The sequence below is a fragment of the Lolium perenne genome, chromosome 1, assembly GCF_019359855.2.
Source record: "Lolium perenne isolate Kyuss_39 chromosome 1, Kyuss_2.0, whole genome shotgun sequence".
In the NCBI taxonomy this organism is placed as follows: Eukaryota; Viridiplantae; Streptophyta; class Magnoliopsida; order Poales; family Poaceae; genus Lolium; species Lolium perenne.
In genome coordinates this window covers 100,083,300-100,106,878 of record NC_067244.2, presented here as the reverse complement: position 1 = coordinate 100,106,878, position 23,579 = coordinate 100,083,300, and positions in this window count along the sequence as shown.

Sequence of the window (23,579 nt, the reverse complement as noted above, 5' to 3'; positions counted from 1 at the left end):
AGTTGACGGTGACGGTATGTTGTATCTTGATGTTGTCCTTGTCACTCAACCATTGCATATGGTAAGGGTGAGGATGCTTGCGGAGAGTGAGGTTGAGCTTCTCACACAATTCGTTGCTTGCAAGGTTATGGCAACTTCCACCATCGATGATGACCTTGATCGACTTGCCACCAATATCGGCACGGGTTTGGAAGATGTTGCACCGTTGGTCTTCCATAGCTTGAGGTTGAGTTGTTAGCACCCTTGTGACCACAAGTGAGGAACTTGGGTCATGCTCACATAAGAGAGGGTCTTCTCCACTTTCTTCCTCATAAGCTTCTTCATTTGCAACGGCGGCTTGCACAAGGGCTTCATATTCATCCTCACTTAGCGTCTCTACGTCACCGTTCTCCATAGTGATCATGACCTTGGTGTTCTTGCACTCAAACTGATGTAGCCCCGCCTATCGTTGATGCTACACCATGGCCAAGGTGTTCCCCAAGTGGACCGACAACCCGAACCGAAGCCATACACGACAAGGTGAACTCCTTCCTCTCGACACTCGACCTCGTCAATACCTTGGATGGAGTGCTACCTCATTCCGATATGTCTTGTGTTACTAGGTACGAACTTCGTCGAGGATTCGGAGAGGAGGAGGCATTCACTTGGTGCAAGGGAGAAGGAAGAAGAAAGGGAGAAGAAGAGAAGAAGAAGAAAGAAGGAAGAAGAGAAGAGGGAAAGAGAGAAGGAGGCCGGAGCCTCTACACATGGGGAGGCCGGAGCCTCCACCCATGGAGGGGGCCGGAGCCTCCAGGCCTACATGGCCGGTACCACTTTGGCTGCGCGGGAGAAGGCCAGGCCGGTACCTCTAGGTGGAGCCTCCACCCAGGCACGAGTGGAGCCTCCACCCAAGGTACCGCTCTAGGCATTTTCTCCATGCGGGAAGGAAGCACAAGACCGGTACCACGAGTGGAGCCTCCACCCAGGGGCTGGCTAGAGCCTCCACCCAAGGTACCGCCCAAGGTACCGCTCGCATGCCCAACCATACTGGATGCCTCGACCATGTTTTGGTGTATTTCCGGTACCATGGCCGGTACCTCCGGTCGAGGTACCGCTCGCCCCAATTTCAGCCCAATCTGAACCGTTGAATGCTATCGTGCGGCTGTAACTTAATTAGCCTCTTTCCCAAACTACCCCTTCATGAATCTGAGCTATATGTATCCACGTATTCCTCATTTGCTAGGGTTAGACAAGATTTGGCTTAGAGTAGATTCTTGAGCTTGAGAGTGAATATTCCGCAACTAGTTGCGCCCGCACCCCATTTTTTGTTGGCACACTTCCAAGTTTCCAAAAAATGCAAACTAAAATTCTAGACAAACATTGTGTTGTACCTTGTGCATCTGTGAAGTTTCATCCAAAAAAATGTTAAAATGTGACCTACACAAAAAGAATAAATGATGTGTAAATAGTACGTGACACTATTTACGTATGTCTTCTCTTTTTTACACAGGTCACATTCTGACATATTTTTGGATGAAACTTCACAGATGCACAAGATACAACACAATGTTTGTCTAGAATTTTAGTTTGCATTTTTTGGGAACTTGAAAGTGTCACAAAAAAAATGGGTTGCGGGTGCAACTAGTTGCAATTGAGAGTTTCTCTCCTTGAGCTTTGTCTCCCTAGGGTATCATCCCTCTGTAATCAAGGCCACCCTTGTTGTTGATTGAGTTTGTGAGTGAGATTCTAGTGTGTGCACTCTCTCTCCCTCACCGATTCCGTCTCCAACACCGTATCTCTCACCTCGGAATTCTACCGCGGTCTCTTCCGTGGGTGATTCTATTCGGCGTGGTCCATCGAGCCACGAGGGTAAGCATCGTTGTATCGGGTTGGTGTGCGTGCGTGTGTCCCCGTGTTCATCGTGTTCATCGCGTTCGTCGTGTTCTTCGTGTTCTTCCTCTTTTCCCCTTTCGTTTCCGGGTCAATTCGCAAGATCGGGCCACAAACGGGGTCTTAGACCACATCATATGGTATCAGCAGCCTTTGGTTTCCGCGAATTTGACCCCCCACCCACCCAATTTCATCTCTGAAAAATTTCCCAAAAAATCCCCAAAAAATAGCCCTAATTTGCCTTTTGATGTATCTGCGATTTTGTTGCGTTTTGAGTAGTTTTGGTCCATGGATTTGGTGTCTCTAGTGTTGATCTACTATTTCCCCCACTTTTTAGCCTCCAATTCCATCAATTTTCGAGTTTGGATCAATTTGGTTTGGATTTGGGGAAGAACAGGAGAGAGAAAGTGTGTGCGTGCACGTGAGGAAGAAGGAGCAGCTCACGAGCGGTACCTCCGGGTGGAGCCTCCACCCGTGCACGAGCGGTACCTCCGGGTGGAGGCTCCACCCTCCACTACCGCTCCTCCTTCCCCAAGCCGGCCACCACCACCATCTCCACCCCACCACCGCCGACCACCACCACTCCTCTCCGCAGCCGGCAAGCACCGCCACCCCCCTTCATCACCGGCAAACACCGCCACCCCCCAAACCATCGGGAAACACCGCCGTGGCACCACCACCACCGCCGCCGCCACCGCAAGCTCACCGATACCGCCATCGGCATACCACCGGCAAGCATCGCCGCTGCCCCACCATCACCACCGCCGCCGCTAGCTCACCGATACCGCCATCGGCATACCACCAGCAAGCATCGCCGCTGCCCCACCATCACCGCCACCGCCGCTAGCTCTCCGATATCACCACCGGCATAACACCGCCATCGACGCCAAGCTACTTTGACCGATTTCTTCCGCTAACTTGTGTTTGCTTGTTCCGGTTTGAGTGCCTTGTTTGTGAAACTAACCCGCAGCTCCGAAGCAAGCGACGACATCCTCGGCACCCCGGACTTGCAACCGTACTCTTGACATCACCGCCTTCATCGCAAGTTGTGTGTTCCGACACCGCCTAACATCTAGGTATAACTTGCACCCCACCTTGTAACCCCTCTTCTTTTGCGATCTATCCTATCGAGCATTGCTTATCTAGTGTTGCGAGACATTGCACGTGGCCCCGATTGTGAGGTGTGTGTGTAGTGTGGAGTCAAGCTTCTAAGCAAAACTCGTGTGGCAAGATAGCAAAAGCGAGCTAACGCTAACATAGAGCGTGAAAAAGAAAGAAAAAAGCACAAAAAGAGTGCAAGTGCCATCATACATACAAAAGTGTACAAAGTGCCACCATAGATACAAAAGAGTGCAAGTGCCACCATATACAAAAGAGAAAAGGCTTTTAAGCAAAAGAGAGATAAGAGAAGAGAGGCCGCGTGTGAATCTTGTTGTCTCTTCGTTTGCAACCAAAGCTTTGATCTCTTCTTGTGTTAGTGTGACACCGAGCACCCTTGCTTAAGGGCTTCTTACACTTTTCCGCTCATTCCTTGGTCGCACTAACCCCGTTTATCTCGTGTGTGCGTTCCATATCTTTTCCGTGTTTATAGTGATCTTAACATTGACATTTGGATTTTTGGACCTCACCCACTTTTAACAACATACTTGATTTCGGATTTCGTCTTTTGGCTTTCCACCATACTCACCTAACACCATATTTGCTAGCTTTTGCGTGTGTTTTTGTGTGAGTGCCCGATACAATTGACTTTGACCTCGGCTTGTTGGATCGCCCCGATCTTATCATACCACGGTAAGATTGCGAGGTAGTGTTCTTCCACTAACATACACCATATACATACCATCGTGCTAACATGGATAGCGAAGATGAGGATACGGAGGAGTACACGGAGCACTCCGAGGAGGACACCTCCTCAAGCACCGCGGATGTGGAGGAACATGTGGAGCTCTACACCGACTATGGCTCCGCGAGCATCGCCAACATGACCGACATCGAGGAGCTCTACACCGACTTTGGCTCCGCGAGCATCACCGACATGACCGACATCGAGGAGCTCTACATCGACAATGGCTCCTCAAGCATGGACGACATGGTGGAGCAACGCCACGACTACGACATCGACGACTTGGTGGAGCAACACCACGCCTACAACATCGACACCATGGCGGAACCTCACCTAGTCTCCACAAGGAGCAACGACGATGCTCCCAAGTACCACCACTTGGCCATTGGAGCTACATATGAAGATGGAGGACATCCACAATGGCACCATCATATGGATCATCAAGAGCGTCCCCATCCTGAGCGTCATCGACACACTTCTCCGAGCTCCACACGGCGCCACCATGAGAGTGCTTATGCACAAGATCGTCGACTTCAAGTACACCATATGGAGCATCAAGAGCGTCCTCAACACGATCGTCATCGACACTCTTCTCCAAGCTCCACAAGGCACCGCAAGCAACATGCCAAGTCGCATGAGCCATCATCTAGGCATGGCAAGGACCGTCATCGACATACGTCACCACATGAGCTTCGCCGCCACAAGCCACTTCATGATCGCCATCGACCAACATCTTCCACGAGTCTTCGACGACACCACTCAAGCCATGGTGATGATGCACGAAGACGAGAGCCTCGACATGAAGGCGACAAACACCATGATAGGGCGCCTACCACTCCAAGGATGGCAAGTGCACATCGAGCATACCTTCCTCATAAGGCGACTTCCGCCTCTTGCGCCACCACCACAATGGCCCCTAGCTCATCACATGCCTACGGACTCCGATGCTACAAGTGCAAGCAACAAGGCCACCGCCCACGGGAATGTCCCAATCTCCTATGCGAGGTATGCAAGGCCAAGGGTCACGAGGCATGGCAATGCACAAAGCCAAGCGCCAAGACGCTCTACTTCGACGAGCTACAAGGCCAAGCCACCAAGAAGCCTACGGCGCCCACACTTCAAGATGAAGACCTCCAAGGCCATCGCAAGGATGATGTGGATCCGAGCCTCGCTCTCCACAACACTACGGCGCCACCGATGGAGGACGACTTGGGAGGCGATGGAGTTGAGATGGTTGAGCATGGGAATTTCCCTTCAACCAAGGAGGCGCATGGAGATGAGAAAGTCGAACCTACTCCCCTATGCTTGATTGATGAGTTGGTACCAATCCCATGTGAGAATGAGAGCCACTTAGCCCACTTGAGTGAGAGTGATAGTGAGTTGAGTGACTTCCACCCCATATGTGAGTTTGAGTGCTTCCGTTTGGAGGACATGAGTGATACACAAAGTGAGTTGAGAGAGGTAGATGATAGGTCCATGGAGGACATCGCATTCGCTAACAAATTAACCTCTCCCTCGTTTGTATCTTCTTATGTTGCACTAGGTTCCACGGAGGATGAGTTCCCGCTCATGGAGACGATGTACATGGTGCATGACGATGATGATATCTCACCATGCTTGCTCCAAGATGGATATGTCGACCACATGGATCCTCCTACTTCCACAACACCTACCTCAAACGAGTCGGCCTACAAAGGTAACAACATAGGTGTTGATGATGCCATGATCCCACTAGTGGACATGATGACTCATGAATGCATGCATGATCTTGATGACCCATTTACTACGTCACATGCTACTTTCACTTTACCATGTGATGCTTTGCTTGATAACATTGTTGATCATGTGGAATTGAGTGCTTGTGATACCATGACCATGCCATGCTATGAGAGCTTCACTTTTCCTACCATTGCTTGCAATATGTTACCTACTTGCTCTTTCACATGTATTGCTTGCAATGACAATGATGATATTAGCTTCCGCATGCTTTGCCCAAAATGTTTGCACTACTCCATGATCGTTGCATCCAAGATTGTGAACAATTCCCCTTTCTTATGCTTGGTATGCAAACATGCTTATTTCATTGTCCACGAGATGGCCCCCATAGCCTTCTCCATTTTTGATGATCATGAGTTGCCACATGCCATGAATGCACCTTCTTACCATTTGCACTATCGCCATGCATTTCATACTATCTTGCTTGACACTCATGGTGATGTGCACAAGTCTTGGAACATCATGATGGATGATGTGTTCCTCTACCATGCACATACGCTCTTTGTTTTGCTCATTCCATGTGTAGGTACCCGACCATCAACTTCCACCGCTACGGAGCATGAGCTCACAAAACGCGCAATTGAGAGCTACCCCAACACGGACGAGATATATGATCCAACCCATGGGATTCACGCCAAAGGGTATGTTCCCAAACGCCTTCACCCTCGTGTGTTTCCGGCTTGTCTTGTCGAGCTTCCGGTTTGGACCAATGCCTCGTCACCTCTTTTGCTTCTTATGCAACATATCTTGACACATCTTGTTGGCACAATGATTGTTGTATGTCTTGATGCTTTCATCATACACTCCGAGATTCTAAAGGACCATGTCCTACATGTGAGAGATACCTTATGCATCTTGTGCCCCATGTCACACAAAAAGTTGCCCTTCTTTGGATTTTTCATTTCATCTTTGGCATTTGCATTGGATTCTTTGACACTTGAGGATACCCATACTAGGCTCACGCCAACCATACTTTCCCAAGCTAGAAGTTTCCACCGCTTTGCCATTGCACATAACAATTTTGCCCCAAATTTTGCCGCCGACACTTGCCTTTTGTTTGTTCCACTTGTTTGGGACAATGCTACACCACACATTTTTGACACCTTACAACTCTTACATGCACAAATTTTTGCCCTTCCAAATTTTGGATACATCGACACACTTTTGTTTCCCATTTTTGCCAAATGCCTCTTGGAGAAACGACTTGATGCTTCGTATTGGATTGAGAGCCTGATGAGGACATCCCTACCTCACTACTACCTCCGTCATTGCAAGATGAAGATGAAGCTGTGAAGCTCAAGTCCAATGAAGTTAGGATTGGACCAATGACACGAGCTCGTGCGAAGCTACTTAAACAACAGGTGAACTTGTTTCTAAACGATACTTTGATCGACGAGAACTTTATACTACCTAAGTCGTATTACTTATGTATGATCAGGTATGAGGAGGAACCAAGCATCGCACGAGGAGGAGAGGAGCAGCTGGACGAGAAGCTGGACGTAAAGCTGGACATGGAGCCGGACGTGAAGACATCCCATGGACGCGCGAGGGAGGAGCGGGAGGCATGCGCGAGAGGAGGAGTTCTTCAGGCCGGTCCCAGGCCCGGTCAAACCGGCCGTGGAACCGGGCCACCCGGTCGCCAACCGGATTTTGAACCGGTGACATCCGGGCCACATCCAGGGAACACGGACCCTTCGTCCGGTTTCGCCGATCCTGGGACCCGGTCTAGGACCGGACCACCCGGTCCCAGTCCGGTCGACCGGCCCCCTGCACCGGCCGAGTCCGAGTCTGTCTCGACCAGATCTATTCTGGGTCGGTTATTTCCGTACTTTTTCGACCTGAGGTCGTCCCGAACGCCTATATAAGTCCCTGGGACGCCCCCAAAGTTGCTTTAGACCACGTTTAAGATAAACCCTAGTTCATAGTTGTTTGCTAAGCAAAACTATTGTTCCCCAACTCTCCAATTCGTTGCGATCTGGAGTTTTATGCTACTGAAAGTGTGTGTGATCTGCTGTTCCATTGGGGATTAGAAGATTGCAATCTACCGCTTCGTGGTCGGCGGCTACGTGCGCAAGTGTGTGGAGTTGCGAATATCTTGCTGGGTTGAGAGCTGTTGCATTGGCATCAGGAATCAATCGAGAGACTTCGTCGGCGTCATACAAGTTATCCTCCTCATCATCATCGATTCCATCCGCTGCTACCATCGTGTGTTCATCACCACCCGTCGCTTACTGAGAAGATCGGGCCACCCCTTATCATCTTGGTATCAGATTTCCAGTTTTCCTCGGTAAGCCATCCACAATCCACCCCATAGTTGAGTTGTGAGTGTTTTTCCTATCCAGAAAAAGCCATAAAAAGTTAGGGTTAGGGTTTGCCATAGCCTTAGATTGCACTAATTTCGAGTTTTAGTTGCTTTTCGTAGTTGTTTTTGCGTATCTTTATCTTTCTTCTAGTAGAATTGTTAGGGTTTGTGTTTTCTCTATCATCTAGTTTATCATATCGTGTCGGTTTGTTACTCCGAGTCCACATAGCGTACGGTGTGCTTGTTCCCAACCATAGACACAGCCTATCGATATAAAGTGACTAGGAATTTCCCCGAAGAGACTAGTTTTACCGCTCGACGGGCTGCTCATTAGGGTTTTGGTGCTTTGCAATTTACATTGGCCGTGTTATCAAGGAGTTGTGTCAGAAAATCAAAAAAAAAAGAGAAAATTGAAAAGAAGCAAAAAGAGCTACATAGCTGCGTGTGTTCTACAAAAGAAAATCCACAAAGAAAAGTGTTGTGCTAGTTGAATCAAGTGAAGGCCTAAGTTTACTTTCCTGCATCCGTAGTTGAGCAATCTTGTGCCTGTCTCGTTGAGCTTTGCTAGCGTCTCTCTAGTGCATTGCAACTTTTCCTACATATAGTTGCATTGCCCATTATATCGCCTTGTGTGAGTATCATTGGTTGTCTACGGTCAGCGCTAGAGCTTGTTATTGGTGCAAATAGGTAGCCCACCTACAGCCCCACATATATCCTGCTTTGTCGTGTGATTTGTTCTTATACCCTTGATATTTGCTTCGCTACATCCGTGCACTAGTCCGTCAATCCAAGTTGGTAAGCAATACTAATTCACTTTGGAGCGGTAAGATTTACCTTTCTTATCAGTTTTGAGTGAGTTGTGAGAGTACCACCAAAGATCTTTGTTTAGTGCACTAACCTACTAATCATGTCTTCTACCGAGAATGTTGATGTGATGCAGAAAAAGGACGCCGCTACACCAGTTACTTGGCGTGAATTTGAGGCCCTTCGTGATCACATGCAACGTGAAATACGAGTTGCTAGTGATGTGTTGGACAAGGATATTCAGAGTGTTCACTTGAGGGTCGATGAGACTACTACAGCGGTTAACACCGTTCAAACATCGGTGACGACTCTTCAAGCATCTATACAAGCTTTGACAACCGCCGTTGGTGAGATACGTACAATGGTGCAACAACAACCACCACCTGATGAAGATGGCAGTGTGCAAGGTGACAATGCTGAAGCTGCTAATGCTCAAGGGCGTGGTGTTGGTCGTGGTCTTGGACGTGGCGTTGGTGATGCGTTCCGTGGTCGTGGTTTTGTCCCCGTCGGAGCCCAACGTGTTCCTCAACAACAAGACGATGGTTTGGGTAAGCCCAAGTTCTCAATTCCCAGATTTGAAGGAGAGTGCGATGTTGAAGAATATCTTACATGGGAGCTGAAGATTGAGAGATTATGGCGTTTACATCCTGACTATACTGAAGATAGGAAGATCAAGCTTGCTTCCTCTGAATTTGATGGCTATGCTTTGCGTTGGTGGGATGGACTTGTTCGTGCTCGAGAAGAAGATGGTGAGCTGCCTATTATCACATGGCGTGCTATGAAGGCGGCAATGAGAGCTCGTTTTGTGCCTACCAATTACTTGCGTTCCGTCTTTGACAAGTTGACCCAATTGAAGCAAGGTGTGTTGACGGTTGATGCTTACTACATGGAGATGGAGATGCTTATGCAGCGTGCCCGTGTCCGTGAGTCTCTTGAGATGACACTACAGCGTTTTCTGAATGGTCTGCGGTTTAATATCAAGGGAATTGTGCGTCATCACAGCTACGCTACTATGAATGAGCTACTACATCATGCAAGAGAAGCTGAGTCACAGTTGGCTGAAGAACTGCAAATGAAGGGCCGTGCTACAGGCGCTGGGCGCTACACACCCCGCGCGCCGCCCTCCATGGCGCCGTCTTCGCGCCCTGCAGATGTTCCTACTTCGTCTAGCAAGCCGGTCTCTAGTGTCCCCAACACAAAGAAGCCCGCTCCTGCAGCAAGTGGAACTAGTTCTAACATGTCGACAGCGCGCAACCGTGATATGGTTTGTCATACATGTGGTGGCAAGGGTCACTTCAAGAAGGATTGTCCTAATCGTAAAGTTATGATAATTAATGAGGACAATGAGTATGAAACTGGAGATGATGCTGATCCAAATGCTCCAGATGAGGATGATTATGACAGTGATGGGTTTGATGCTTTCCCTTCTGAAGCTCAAACTATTGTTGTCTCGCAGCGTGTTCTTAATGTGCAGTCAAGTGCATCTACACAGCGCTGTAATTTGTTCCAAACAAAGGCACTAGTTGGTCCTGATAAAGCTTGCAAGGTCATTATTGATGGCGGGAGTTGTCGCAATCTAGCAAGCAAAGAGTTATGTGCCAAGCTGAAACTGAAGTATCTACCGCACCCACATCCATATTATATTCAGTGGTTGAGCAATAATGGTGAGATGAAGGTGAGCCACATGGTGCGAGTTGATTTTGAGATTGGACCGTATAAGGATTCCATTGAATTTGATGTGGTTCCTATGACGGTTTGTCACCTGCTGTTGGGCCGGCCATGGCTCTATGACCGTTCTGTGCAACACAATGGCCGCGCCAATACATATCACTTGGAGTTCAAGGGCAAGAAAATTAACTTACAGCCTATGTCACCACAGCAAATTGTCAATGAGTCTCGTCAGAAGATTGAAGTAAACTTGGAGGATGCATCCATAGATAGGCGAGAGAATTGTAATGCCGTGAGTGATATAACGAAAAGTGAGAGAGTGAATTCCTTAGTTTCATTAGCCACCAAACAAGACATGAGAGAATTTTGTGAGGATCCTACAGCCATGCCTATTGTGCTCATGTACAAGGGTACGGTTTTGGTTTCTAACGATATGACCCCTCTTCCTCTTGGTGTTTCTAATGTTTTGCAGGAATTCAGCGACGTGTTTCCGGAAGAGGTACCTGCAGGACTTCCACCATTGCGAGGTATTGAGCATCAAATTGACTTGATCCCCGGAGCATCGCTGCCCAATAGGGCGCCATATAGAACGAATCCCGAAGAAACGAAGGAGATACAGAAGCAAGTACAAGCGCTACTCGACAAAGGTTATATCCGCATAAGCCTTAGTCCTTGTGCTGTTCCTGTTATTCTTGTTCCTAAGAAAGATGGTACATGGCGTATGTGCGTAGATTGTAGAGCGATAAACAACATTACTATTAGATATCGTCATCCTATTCCCCATTTAGAGGATATGCTAGATGAATTGAGTGGTGCTGCTGTTTTCACTAAAATTGATTTGCGTAGTGGTTATCATCAAATTAGGATGAAAGAAGGGGATGAGTGGAAAACCGCCTTTAAAACAAAATTTGGTTTATATGAGTGGTTAGTAATGCCTTTTGGTTTGACTAATGCACCTAGCACTTTCATGAGACTGATGAACCATGTTTTGCGTGATTTTATTGGCAAGTTTGTGGTTGTGTATTTTGATGATATATTAATCTACAGCCGCAATGAATCTGATCATATTATACATATTCGACATGTTTTGCAAGTGTTGCGTGATAGTAAACTCTATGGTAATCTTGAGAAGTGCACATTTTGCAAAGATAAGGTCATATTTCTGGGTTATGTTGTCTCTAAGCATGGAGTAGAGGTAGATGTGTCTAAAATTGAAGCTATTCAAAATTGGCCTACTCCCATGAATGTGAGTCAAGTAAGAAGTTTTCATGGTCTAGCTGGGTTTTATCGCCGTTTTGTGCCCAATTTTTCTACTATTGCTGCACCTTTGAATGAATTGACTAAAAAGGGTGTTGCTTTTGAGTGGGGCGTTGCCCAAGATCATGCTTTTGATGAACTGAAACGATTGTTAACTTCTGCACCGTTGCTTGCACTTCCTGATTTCAATAAGCAATTTGAGATTGAATGTGATGCTAGTGGTATTGGAATTGGTGGTGTGTTGATGCAAGAGGGTCGCCCAATTGCATATTTTTCTGGGAAACTTTCTGGTGCTAAGTTGAACTATCCAATATATGATAAAGAATTGTATGCTTTAATTAGAGTTCTTGAGGTTTGGCAACATTATTTGTGGCCAAAAGAATTTATCATACATTCTGATCATGAAGCTTTGAAATATCTGAAAGCCCAATCTACTTTGCATAGGCGTCTTGCTAAGTGGTTTGAGTTTATTGAGTCTTTTCCGTACATTATTAAGCATAAGAAGGGAAAAGATAATATTGTTGCTGATGCTCTATCTAGGAAAACTATGCTATTAACCCATCTTGATGTTAAAATTCCTGGATTAGAGGTGTTATGTGATTTATATGCGACTGATCATGATTTTGCTGAACCATACCGCTTATGTGTTATTGGTAAAGCATGGGAAAAATATCACATACACGATGGGTTCTTGTTTAGAGCTAACAAACTATGTGTTCCAGAATCGTCTGTGCGTTTGCTCTTATTGCAGGAATCTCATGCTGGAGGTTTGATGGGTCACTTTGGGCGTGAGAAGACGCTACTCATGCTCGCTGATCACTTTTATTGGCCAAAGATGAGGCGGGACGTGGACAGGTATGTCAAGAGGTGCATTACTTGCAACAAGTCCAAGTCCAAGCTGAAGCCTCACGGTTTGTATACTCCTTTACCGGCGCCTACTACACCTTGGGAAGATATTAGTATGGATTTTGTGTTGGGTTTGCCGCGTACTAAGAGAGGCCATGATTCTATATTTGTGGTAGTGGACAGATTTTCTAAAATGTCACACTTTATTGCCTGCCACAAAAGCGACGATGCGTCGCATATTGCTAACCTGTTTTTCAGGGAGATTGTTCGACTACATGGAGTCCCGAAGACTATTGTTTCTGATCGTGATGTGAAGTTCATGAGCTACTTCTGGAAGACACTTTGGGGGAAGCTGGGGACAAAGCTACTGTTCGACTACTTGTCATCCCCAAACCGATGGTCAAACTGAGGTGGTGAATCGAACCTTGTCACAACTGTTGAGATCCATGATCAAGAAGAACCTGAAGGAGTGGGAAGAGTGTTTGCCGCATGTGGAGTTTGCTTACAACGGGGCGGTACACTCTACCACGTAGCTGTGTCCTTTTGAGGTGGTGTATGGTTTCAAACCCATTACTCCACTTGACTTGTTGCCTTTGCCCATACATGAGAGAGTTAATATGGAGGCATCCAAGAGGGCAGATTTTGTGAAGAAAATACATGTGAAGACTAAAGAGTTGATAGAAAAGAAAGGCAAGAGCAATGCTGCAAGGATGAACAAGAAGCGCAAAGAGATGTTGTTCAAGCCTGGTGATATGGTCTGGGTACATTTTCGCAAGGATAGGTTCCCGAAGCTGCGGAAGTCTAAGTTGAAGCCTCGTGGTGCTGGTCCTTACAAAGTGCTTGCCAAGATCAATGATAATGCATACTTGATAGATCTTCCAGTTGATGAGTTTGGTGTCAGTAATTCTTTCAATGTTGCTGATTTGACACCATATGACGGAGAAGACCTTGGAGCGTCGATGTCGACGCCTTTTGAAGGGGGGGGAGATGATGAGGACATCCCTACCTCACTACTACCTCCGTCATTGCAAGATGAAGATGAAGCTGTGAAGCTCAAGTCCAATGAAGTTAGGATTGGACCAATGACACGAGCTCGTGCGAAGCTACTTAAACAACAGGTGAACTTGTTTCTAAACGATACTTTGATCGACGAGAACTTTATACTACCTAAGTCGTATTACTTATGTATGATCAGGTATGAGGAGGAACCAAGCATCGCACGAGGAGGAGAGGAGCAGCTGGACGAGAAGCTGGACGTAAAGCTGGACATGGAGCCGGACGTGAAGACATCCCATGGACGCGCGAGGGAGGAGCGGGAGGCATGCGCGAGAGGAGGAGTTCTTCAGGCCGGTCCCAGGCCCGGTCAAACCGGCCGTGGAACCGGGCCACCCGGTCGCCAACCGGATTTTGAACCGGTGACATCCGGGCCACATCCAGGGAACACGGACTGATGAGGTCTGAGACCCGTGTGTGGCCCGATCTCGCGGATTGACTTCGAAACCAAGGGGGAAGATGGGAAAAACGCGAGGAACACGAAGAACACGGCGATGAACACGAGGAACTCCGAGACTCACGCACACACACACCCCGATACACCCGATGCTTACCTCCGTGGCTCGATGGACCACGCCAATAGAATCACCCGGAAGAGGCACGCGGCAGAATTCCCGGTGAGAGATTGGGATTGGAGAAGAAGAGCTTGGTGAGGGAGAGAGAGTATCTTGTACTAGAATCTCACTCAACAAGTTCCAAATCAACAACCGAGGTGCCTTGATTACAGAGGGATGATACCCAAGGGAGACTAAGCTCAAATTTAGGTTTGAGTTCAAAACAAGTCTAAAGAGCTAATGAGGGGTTCCAGCTACTTATATAGTCATACACGGCCAGCAAGGGCGAGCAGTGCACGCGAATGGATAAGTTAAGGCAGTTTGGTGGGGCATTCTCGTCGGAGTCCGGTTTGGGGCAGTCGGACCGGGCCTGGGACCGGCTGTCCGGCTTGGGGCCGGCTGACGGCTCGTGACCGGCCGTCGGTCATGGGTCCGGTCGACCGGCGCAAACCGGGAACTGCGGGTTTCCGGTCCTGAGTCCGGTCGTCGTCGAAGATGAGGGAGCTGGCCCGGTTTGCGCCCGGTCGACCGGGCCTATGACCGGGCGTCCGGTTGTAGGTCCGGTCTGGACCGGGTCTGGACCGGCCAGCGTCCGTCTCTTCCTTGGAGCGCTTCGTGCGACGTCGGCTTCGGCTTCATGATCATCTCCATGTCCAGCTGCTTCTCTCCTTCCCTTGACCTTGGCGTCTCCTCCTCTCCGTGGTCTTGACGCGCCTTGTACCTAATGACACATAGCACGTCGGCATGAGGTAGCAATCCATCCAAAGGGGTACCAAGATCAAGGGTGGTGAGGAGCGAGTTCACCTCATCATGAAGAGCTTTGACTCGGGCTCGTGTCATCGGTCCACTTGGGGGACTTGTTGGTCTTGGTGTAGCAACGTCGGTGACCGGGGCTACATCATCTCCCCCTTGGGAAAGAGTCGTCCTCGACTCTTGCACCTCCTCATCTCCATGATAGGGTGACAAGTCCGAGACGTTGAACGTGTTGCTCACCAAGTACTTGGATGTTGGTATGTCGATGACGTAAGCGTTGTCGTTGATGCGCTTGAGGACCTTGAAGGGGCCATCTCCTCTTGGCTTGAGCTTGGAGTTGCGCTCATGAGGGAACCTTTCCTTTCGGAGGTGGATCCAAACGAGGTCTCCTTCTTCGAATATCCTTGCCTTCTTCTTGGCGTTGAGGCGGTTGGCTTGACGAAGAACATGTTCTTGTATGGTTGCCCTTGTCTCTTCATGTATTTTCTTGATGGCGGTGGCGCGCTTGTCGAAGTCCATGTTGATGCGCTCGTGGAGAGGAAGCGGAAGTATGTCGAGTGCCGTGTAAGGTTCGAAGCCATAGACGACCATGAAGGGGCTCCTTGATGTAGTCTTGTGCTTGGCGCGGTTGTAGGCGAACTCGGCGTGAGGAAGGCACTCCTCCCATGACCTCAAGTTTTTCTTCACGAGGACCCGTAGGAGGGTGGAGAGGCTTCGATTGACCACTTCCGTTTGGCCGTCCGTTTGCGGGTGCGATGATGATGAGAACAAGAGCTTGACTCCAAACTTCGCCATGATCGACTTCCAAAGATAGCTCATGGACTTGACGTCTCGATCCGACACAATGCTTTGCGGTACTCCATGTAAGCGAACGATTTCCCTGAAAAACAATGAAGCAATGTGTGAAGCATCGTCGCTCTTATGGCAAGGTATGAAATGAGCCATCTTAGAGAATCTATCCACTACAACAAATATGGAATCATGACCATGCTTAGTGCGAGGCAAGCCTAGAACGAAATCCATGCTAATATCTGTCCATGGTGCAAAAGGAATAGGCAATGGCATGTAGAGACCATAAGGGTTGGAGGTAGACTTAGCTTGTAAGCATGTTGTGCACCGACGGCAAAGGCGTTCCACATCTCGCTTCATCTTTGGCCAATAGTAGTGGGTTGAGAGCATGGCATATGTCTTGTCACGGCCAAAGTGGCCCATAAGACCTCCTCCATGAGACTCTTGCAAAAGCAATTTTCGAAGCGAAGACGCGGGAATGCAAATCTTGTTGGCTTTAAACAAATAGCCATCATGCAAATAGAAATCATCCACTCCTCGCTCAACGGAGCACTTCTCAAAAATGGGAGCAAAGAAAGAATCGGAAGGATAGAGTTCTTTGATCTCTTCAAGTCCCAAAACATGAAAATCCAAACGAGTTAACAAAAGGGTGTTTTTGCGGGAAAGAGCATCCGCCACAACATTGTCCTTGCCCTTCTTGTATTTGATCACATATGGGAAGGACTCAATGAACTCGACCCATTTTGCATGTCGTTTGTTCAAGTTGTGTTGGCTTTTCAAATATTTCAAGGACTCATGGTCGGAATGAATGATAAACTCTTTTGGCCAAAGGTAATGTTGCCAAACTTCAAGAACACGAACCAAAGCGTAGAGCTCCTTGTCATATATAGGATAGTTGAGGCGTGCGCCATCTAACTTCTCACTATAGTATGCCACGGGTTTGCCCTCTTGCATAAGAACACCGCCAATACCAAGCCCACTTGCATCACACTCAATCTCAAAAGTTTTGTCAAAATTTGGAAGAACAAGAAGTGGAGCTTCGGTAAGACGTTTCTTCAACTCATCAAAAGCATTTTGTTGGGCCTTGCCCCAAACAAACGGAACATTCTTCTTGGTAAGCTCATTCAAAGGGCAAGCGATGGTGCTAAAATCTTTCACAAAGCGGCGATAAAACCCGGCAAGTCCATGGAAGCTTCGGACTTGGCCAACATTTGTAGGGGTAGGCCAATTATGGATGGCCTCCACCTTGGAAGAATCAACTTCAATCCCATTAGCGGAAACCACAAAACCAAGAAAAACCAATTTGTTTTGAGCAAATGTGCATTTGGGAAGGTTAGCATAAAGCTTTTCATGGCGCAAGATGCACAAGACTTCTCTCACATGTTGCACATGGTCCTCGAGGTTTTTGCTATAAATAAGAATATCATCGAAGTAGACAACCACGCTCTTGCCAATGAGAGGACGCAAGATGTGATTCATGAGGCGCATGAAAGTAGATGGTGCATTGGAAAGACCAAAAGGCATAACGAGCCATTCATAGAGACCAAGTTTGGTCTTGAATGCCGTTTTCCATTCGTCACCAATAGCCATGCGGATTTGATGGTAACCACTACGCAAATCGACTTTAGAGAAAATCGTGGCACCACTAAGTTCATCAAGCATGTCATCTAAACGCGGAATGGGATGGCGGTAACGGACGGTAATGGCATTGATGGGGCGACAATCCATACACATCCGTTGCGTCTCATCCGGTTTAGGCACGAGGATCACGGGAACCGCACAAGGGCTAAGGCTTTCACGGACATACCCTTTGGCGAGGAGATCTTGAATTTGACGGTTGATCTCCTTGGTCTCTTCGGGGTTGGTGCGGTAGGCGGCACGGTTTGGGAGCGGAGCGCGGGTATTAGGTCGATGCGGTGTTCTATGCCGCGGAGTGGTGGTAGTCCATGAGGGAGCTCGTCGGGAAGACGTCTTGAAATTCCTGCAAAAGAGACAACAAAGACGGAGGAATGTTGGTTAAGTCGTTAGTTGCCGACGAGGGTCCCTTGCATATGAGCACGTAGTGCAATATGGTGGATGGGTTCTCTTGGAGCTCTCTCCACTCACTCTTGGTGGCTAGAAGGACACTCTTGGGCTCACTCATATATGGCTTGTGGCGCTCACTCTCTTTGTGGTGGGTCGCTCCCTCTCCTCTCATCTCACTATGGATGCGGAGTTGTGCCCTCGCTAAAGCCTTCGCATTATCCGCGATGATTTGGCTAGGAGTCATCGGGCGCAACTCGAACTTCTTGTCGTTGACCTTGAAGGTGTATGTGTTGGAGAGTCCATCATGTATAGTCTTCTTGTCATATTGCCAAGGGCGGCCAAGCAACATGTGGCACACCGTCATGGGTACCACGTCACACTCGATGGTGTCCTCATAAGGGCCGATCTTGAAGTTGACGGTGACGGTATGTTGTATCTTGACGTTGCCCTTGTCACTCAACCATTGGATATGGTAAGGGTGAGGATGCTTGCGGAGAGTGAGGTGGAGCTTCTCACACAACTCGGTGCTCGCAAGGTTGTGGCAACTTCCACCATCGATGATGACCTTGATAGACTTGCCACCAATTCCGGCACGGGTTTGGAAGATGTTGCACCGTTGTTCTTCCATATCATGAGGTTGTGTGGTTAGCACCCTTGTGACCACAAGTGAGGGACTTGGGTCATGCTCACATAAGAGAGGATCTTCTCCACTTTCTTGTTCATAGGCTTCTTCACTTGCCACGGCGGCTTGCACAAGGGCTTCATATTCATCTTCATCAAGAGTCTCGATGTCACCATTCTCCATAGTGATCATGACCTTGGTGTTCTTGCACTCAAACGATTTGTGACCTTGGGTGCCACACTTGAAGCAAGTGACACTAGAGGGTCCCGTGGATGCCTTAGAGGAGGCGGTGGAGGAGACCGTTTGCTTCATGCGACTTTGGATAGTCGTCTTCTTGGACGGTGTAGAGGATGCGTCGGCCTTGGCACTTGTAGCATAAGGAGTTGATGTAGTAGGAGGAGTCGATGTAGCGAGCTTGGAGGAGAAATAGGACTTGGCCTTGGAGTACTTGATGTCCTCAATCACTTGGCGCTCGGCCTTCGATGCTTGGTGGACTAGCTCAACCATGTTGGAGTAAGGTTGGAACTCGACAATCCTCTTGATGGGATAAGTAAGGCCATTGAAGAAGCGAGCAATTGTTTGTTCTTCGGACTCTTGGATGTTGGCTCGCATCATAGTGAGCTCCATCTCCTTGTAGAACTCCTCAACGGTTTTGGTGCCTTGCTTCAAGTTTTGGAGCTTGTTGAAGAGGTCTTTCATGTAGTGCTTTGGGACAAAGCGAGCATGCATCTCCTTTTTCATATCTTCCCAAGTGTCAATTGGAGGTTCACCCTTCTCTTCTCGGAGAGTGAGGACTTGCTCCCACCAAGTGTTGGCATAGTCTTCAAACTCGAGTGATGCCATAGCCACTTTCTTGGCACCGGAGTAGTTGTGGATGCGGAAGATCTTGTCCACCTTGAGTGCCCATGAGAGGTATGCTTCGGCGTCGTCTTCACCTTTGAACTTGGGCATGTTGAACTTGAGCTTGCCATACATGTTCTCTTCATCCTCCAAGTTTCTTCTACGAGGAGGGGCGCCGTCAACTCTTGCGGCTAGAGGTGGAATAGGAGGTCTTCTACGGCCAACCATAGCATTGGGTTGGTGGTGGAGTTGAACACTTGCTTCACTTGGTTCACGGTGAGGATGTGGTTGAAGATCTTGTCGCGGTTGAGGACGATGCTCAATGTTGGGTCTCTCATCTTGATCATGGTGAAGTTCTCCTCGTCCACGTTGATCATGGTGAGGGTGGCGACGAAGATCTCGCCGAGGTGGATCTCGAGGGTCTTGGTCTTGTGGATGACCATCACGCCCATGGTGAGCATGGCGATCCACTTGGTGACGATCTTGTTGAAGGTCTTGAGCTTGTGGAGGACGCTCATGTGGACGAGCATGGCGATGTATTTCTCCACGCCTAGAGTTGGAGCGGGAGTCTTCATGACGAGCATGTGAGCGATGAGGTCGATGATGGTCTTCACGCCTTGAAGAAGAGCTTGGGGACGAAATGCCACCATGAGAGTAATGGTCTTCATGCCTTGAGGAGGAGCTTGATGAAGAGGAAGTAGAGCGGTGTCGACGATGACGACCCAAGTTGGTGATGGCGCGCTCGAGGCTATCCATGCGCCGCTCCATGTTGGCATCATTGGCCGCCATTTGGCCATTCAAGTTGTCCGTAGCTTCACGAAGAAGGGCCAAGTCGTGGTTCACGGTGGAGAAGTTGTGAGCCACTTCATTGTATTGCTCATCGATGCGCGTCTCGAAGAGGGAGAGTTGCTCCTTGAACTCTTGTCGTTGCGTCCATAGGTTGTGTTGAGTAGCCAACCTCTCGGTGTTGCGAAGGATCTCTTCATCCCTATTGGTATCTCCGGTCCTATCCATGATGCAAAGACAAGAACTATGTTGTGTATGTTAGTGGAAGGAGACTACCTCGTACCCTTACCAAGGCAAGATAGTATTGAGGCAATCCACCAAACCGAAAGCAAGATCAAGTGTATCGGGGACACACGCAAAACCACACGCAAAAGCTAGCAAATATGGTGTTAGGCGAGTGTAGTGGAAAGCCAAAAGACAAATCCAAGATCGAGTATGTTGTCAAAAGTGGGTGAGGTCCAAAAATCCAAATGTCAATGTGAAGATCACTATAAACACGGAAAAAGTTGTGGAACACACACACGAGATAAACGGGGTTAGTGCAACCAAAAGTGAGCGGAAAAGTGTATGTATAAGTGCTCGGTGTCACACTAACACAAGGAGAGCCAAAGCTTTGGTTGCAAAGGAAGAGACAACAAGATTCACACGTGGCCTCTCTTCTCCTATCTCTCTTTGCTTAAAAGCTTTTTCTCTTTTGTATATGGCGGCACTTGCACTCGTTTGTATCTTTGGTGGCACGTGGACACTTTGTATGTATGGGCGTATGGATGTATGGATGTATGGATGTATGGTGCTACTCGCACTCTTTTTGTGTTTTTGGGGCTTTTTGACGCACTATGTTAGCGTTAGCCTCGCTTTTGCTATCTTGCCACACGAGTGTTTGCTTGGGTGCCTTACTCAACGCGACACACACACCTCACAATGCGGGGCCACGTGCAATGTCTCGCAACACTAGACAAGCAATGCTCGATGGGATAGATCGCAAAAGGAAGAGGGGTTACAAGGTGACCTGCAAGTTATACCTGCGATGATGGTGGTGGTGGTGGTGGTGGTGGTGGAGATCGCCGGAAGTCGAGGTCGAAGGAGGGCGCGAAGAAGCGCCCGGTCTGGGGTCCGGTTGGACCGGCTCTGACCGGCCTGTCCGGCTGCCGCCCGGTCGACCGGGTTACGTGCTGGGCCGTCCGGTCCGTGGCCCGGTTGGACCGGGCTCGAAACCGGATTTCGCGGGATGAAGGTTTCTCTCTCCTGTTCTTCACGAAAACCAAACCAAATCGACCAAATCGAGGGGAAACGATGGAATTGGAGGCTAAAAGTTGGGGAAATAGTAGATCAAGCACAACAACACCAGATCCACGGACCAAAACCACTCAAAACGCAACCAAATCACAGATCGGTCAAGAGGCAATTTGGGGCTATTTTTGGGGATTTTTTTGGAAAATTTTCTAGGAACGAAATCGGGTGGGTGGGAGGTCAAATCCGCGGTAACCAAGAGCTGCTGATACCATATGATGAGGTCTGAGACCCGTGTGTGGCCCGATCTCGCGGATTGACTTCGAAACCAAGGGGGAAGATGGGAAAAACGCGAGGAACACGAAGAACACGGCGATGAACACGAGGAACTCCGAGACTCACGCACACACACACCCCGATACACCCGATGCTTACCTCCGTGGCTCGATGGACCACGCCAATAGAATCACCCGGAAGAGGCACGCGGCAGAATTCCCGGTGAGAGATTGGGATTGGAGAAGAAGAGCTTGGTGAGGGAGAGAGAGTATCTTGTACTAGAATCTCACTCAACAAGTTCCAAATCAACAACCGAGGTGCCTTGATTACAGAGGGATGATACCCAAGGGAGACTAAGCTCAAATTTAGGTTTGAGTTCAAAACAAGTCTAAAGAGCTAATGAGGGGTTCCAGCTACTTATATAGTCATACACGGCCAGCAAGGGCGAACAGGTACGCGAATGGATAAGTTAAGGCAGTTTGGTGGGGCATTCTCGTCAGGTCCGGTTTGGGGCCGGTCGGACCGGGCCTGGGACCGGGCTGTCCGGTTTGGGGCCGGTCTGACCGGGCCTGTGACCGGGCCGTCCGGTCATGGGTCCGGTCGACCGGGCGCAAACCGGGAAACTGCGAAGTTTCCGGTCCTGGGTCCGGCTGCCGTCCGAAGACGAGGGAGCTGGCCCGGTTTGCGCCCGGTCGACCGGGCCTATGACCGGGGCGTCCGGTTGTAGGTCCGGTCTGACCGGGTCCTGGACCGGCCAGCGTCCGTCTCTTCCTTGGAGCGCTTCGTGCGACGTCGGCTTCGGCTTCATGATCATCTCCATGTCCAGTTGCTTCTCTCCTTCCCTTGACCTTGGCGTCTCCTCCTCTCCGTGGTCTTGACGCGCCTTGTACCTAATGACACATAGCACGTCGGCATGAGGTAGCAATCCATCCAAAGGGGTACCAAGATCAAGGGTGGTGAGGAGCGAGTTCACCTCATCATGAAGAGCTTTGACTCGGGCTCGTGTCATCGGTCCACTTGGGGGACTTGTTGGTCTTGGTGTAGCAACGTCGGTGACCGGGGCTACATCACGGACCCTTCGTCCGGTTTCCGCCCGGTCATAGACCCGGTCTAGGACCGGACCACCCGGTCCCAGGTCCGGTCGACCGGCCCCCAGACCGGCCGAGTCCGAGTCTGTCTCGACCAGATCTATTCTGGGTCGGTTATTTCCGTACTTTTTCGACCTGAGGTCGTCCCGAACGCCTATATAAGTCCCTGGGACGCCCCCAAAGTTGCTTTAGACCACGTTTAAGATAAACCCTAGTTCATAGTTGTTTGCTAAGCAAAACTATTGTTCCCCAACTCTCCAATTCGTTGCGATCTGGAGTTTTATGCTACTGAAAGTTTGTGTGATCTGCTGTTCCATTGGGGATTAGAAGATTGCAATCTACCGCTTCGTGGTCGGCGGCTACGTGCGCAAGTGTGTGGAGTTGCGAATATCTTGCAGGGTTGAGAGCTGTTGCATTGGCATCAGGAATCAATCGAGAGACTTCGTCGGCGTCATACAAGTTATCCTCCTCATCATCATCGATTCCATCCGCTGCTACCATCGTGTGTTCATCACCACCCGTCGCTTACTGAGAAGATCGGGCCACCCCTTATCAGAGCCTCTTGTTCGCCGATCACGAAATTGGCATCCACGAGCTTTCCATTTGCAACTCGTTTTTCCCCAAGTTCTTCTTCGACCGCGACTTTATCCCTCTACCACAACATGGGAGAGTCGTCATGGACTACACCATCGGTGAGAAAGAACAAGAGTCGAGGACGACTCTTGATGCGGGGTGGCCTTCGGTCACCTCCACACCAAGAACAACAAGTCCCCCAAGTGGACCGATGACACGAGCCCGAGTAAAGGCACTCCATGATGAGGTGAACTCGCTCCTCACCACCCTTGATCTTGGTACACCTTTGGATGGATTGCTACCTCATGCCGACGTGTTATGTGTCATTAGGTACAAGGAGCATCAAGGTTACCAAGAGGAGGATACGCCATGGTCAAAGGGAGGAGAGGAGCAGCTGGACAAGAAGATGGACACGAAGATGGACATGGAGCTGGACAGGAAGTCGCCCGAAGAGCGCAAGGAAGAGAAGACGGACGGCCGGTCCAGAACCCGGTCGACCGGCTCCCTGACCGGATCACCCGGTCCACAGCCCGGTCTGACCGGCCTCCTGACCGGCCCGCCCGGTCAGCAACCGGGATTCGCGCTCGTGACATCCGGGCGCCATCCAGGGGACTTGGAGCCTCGT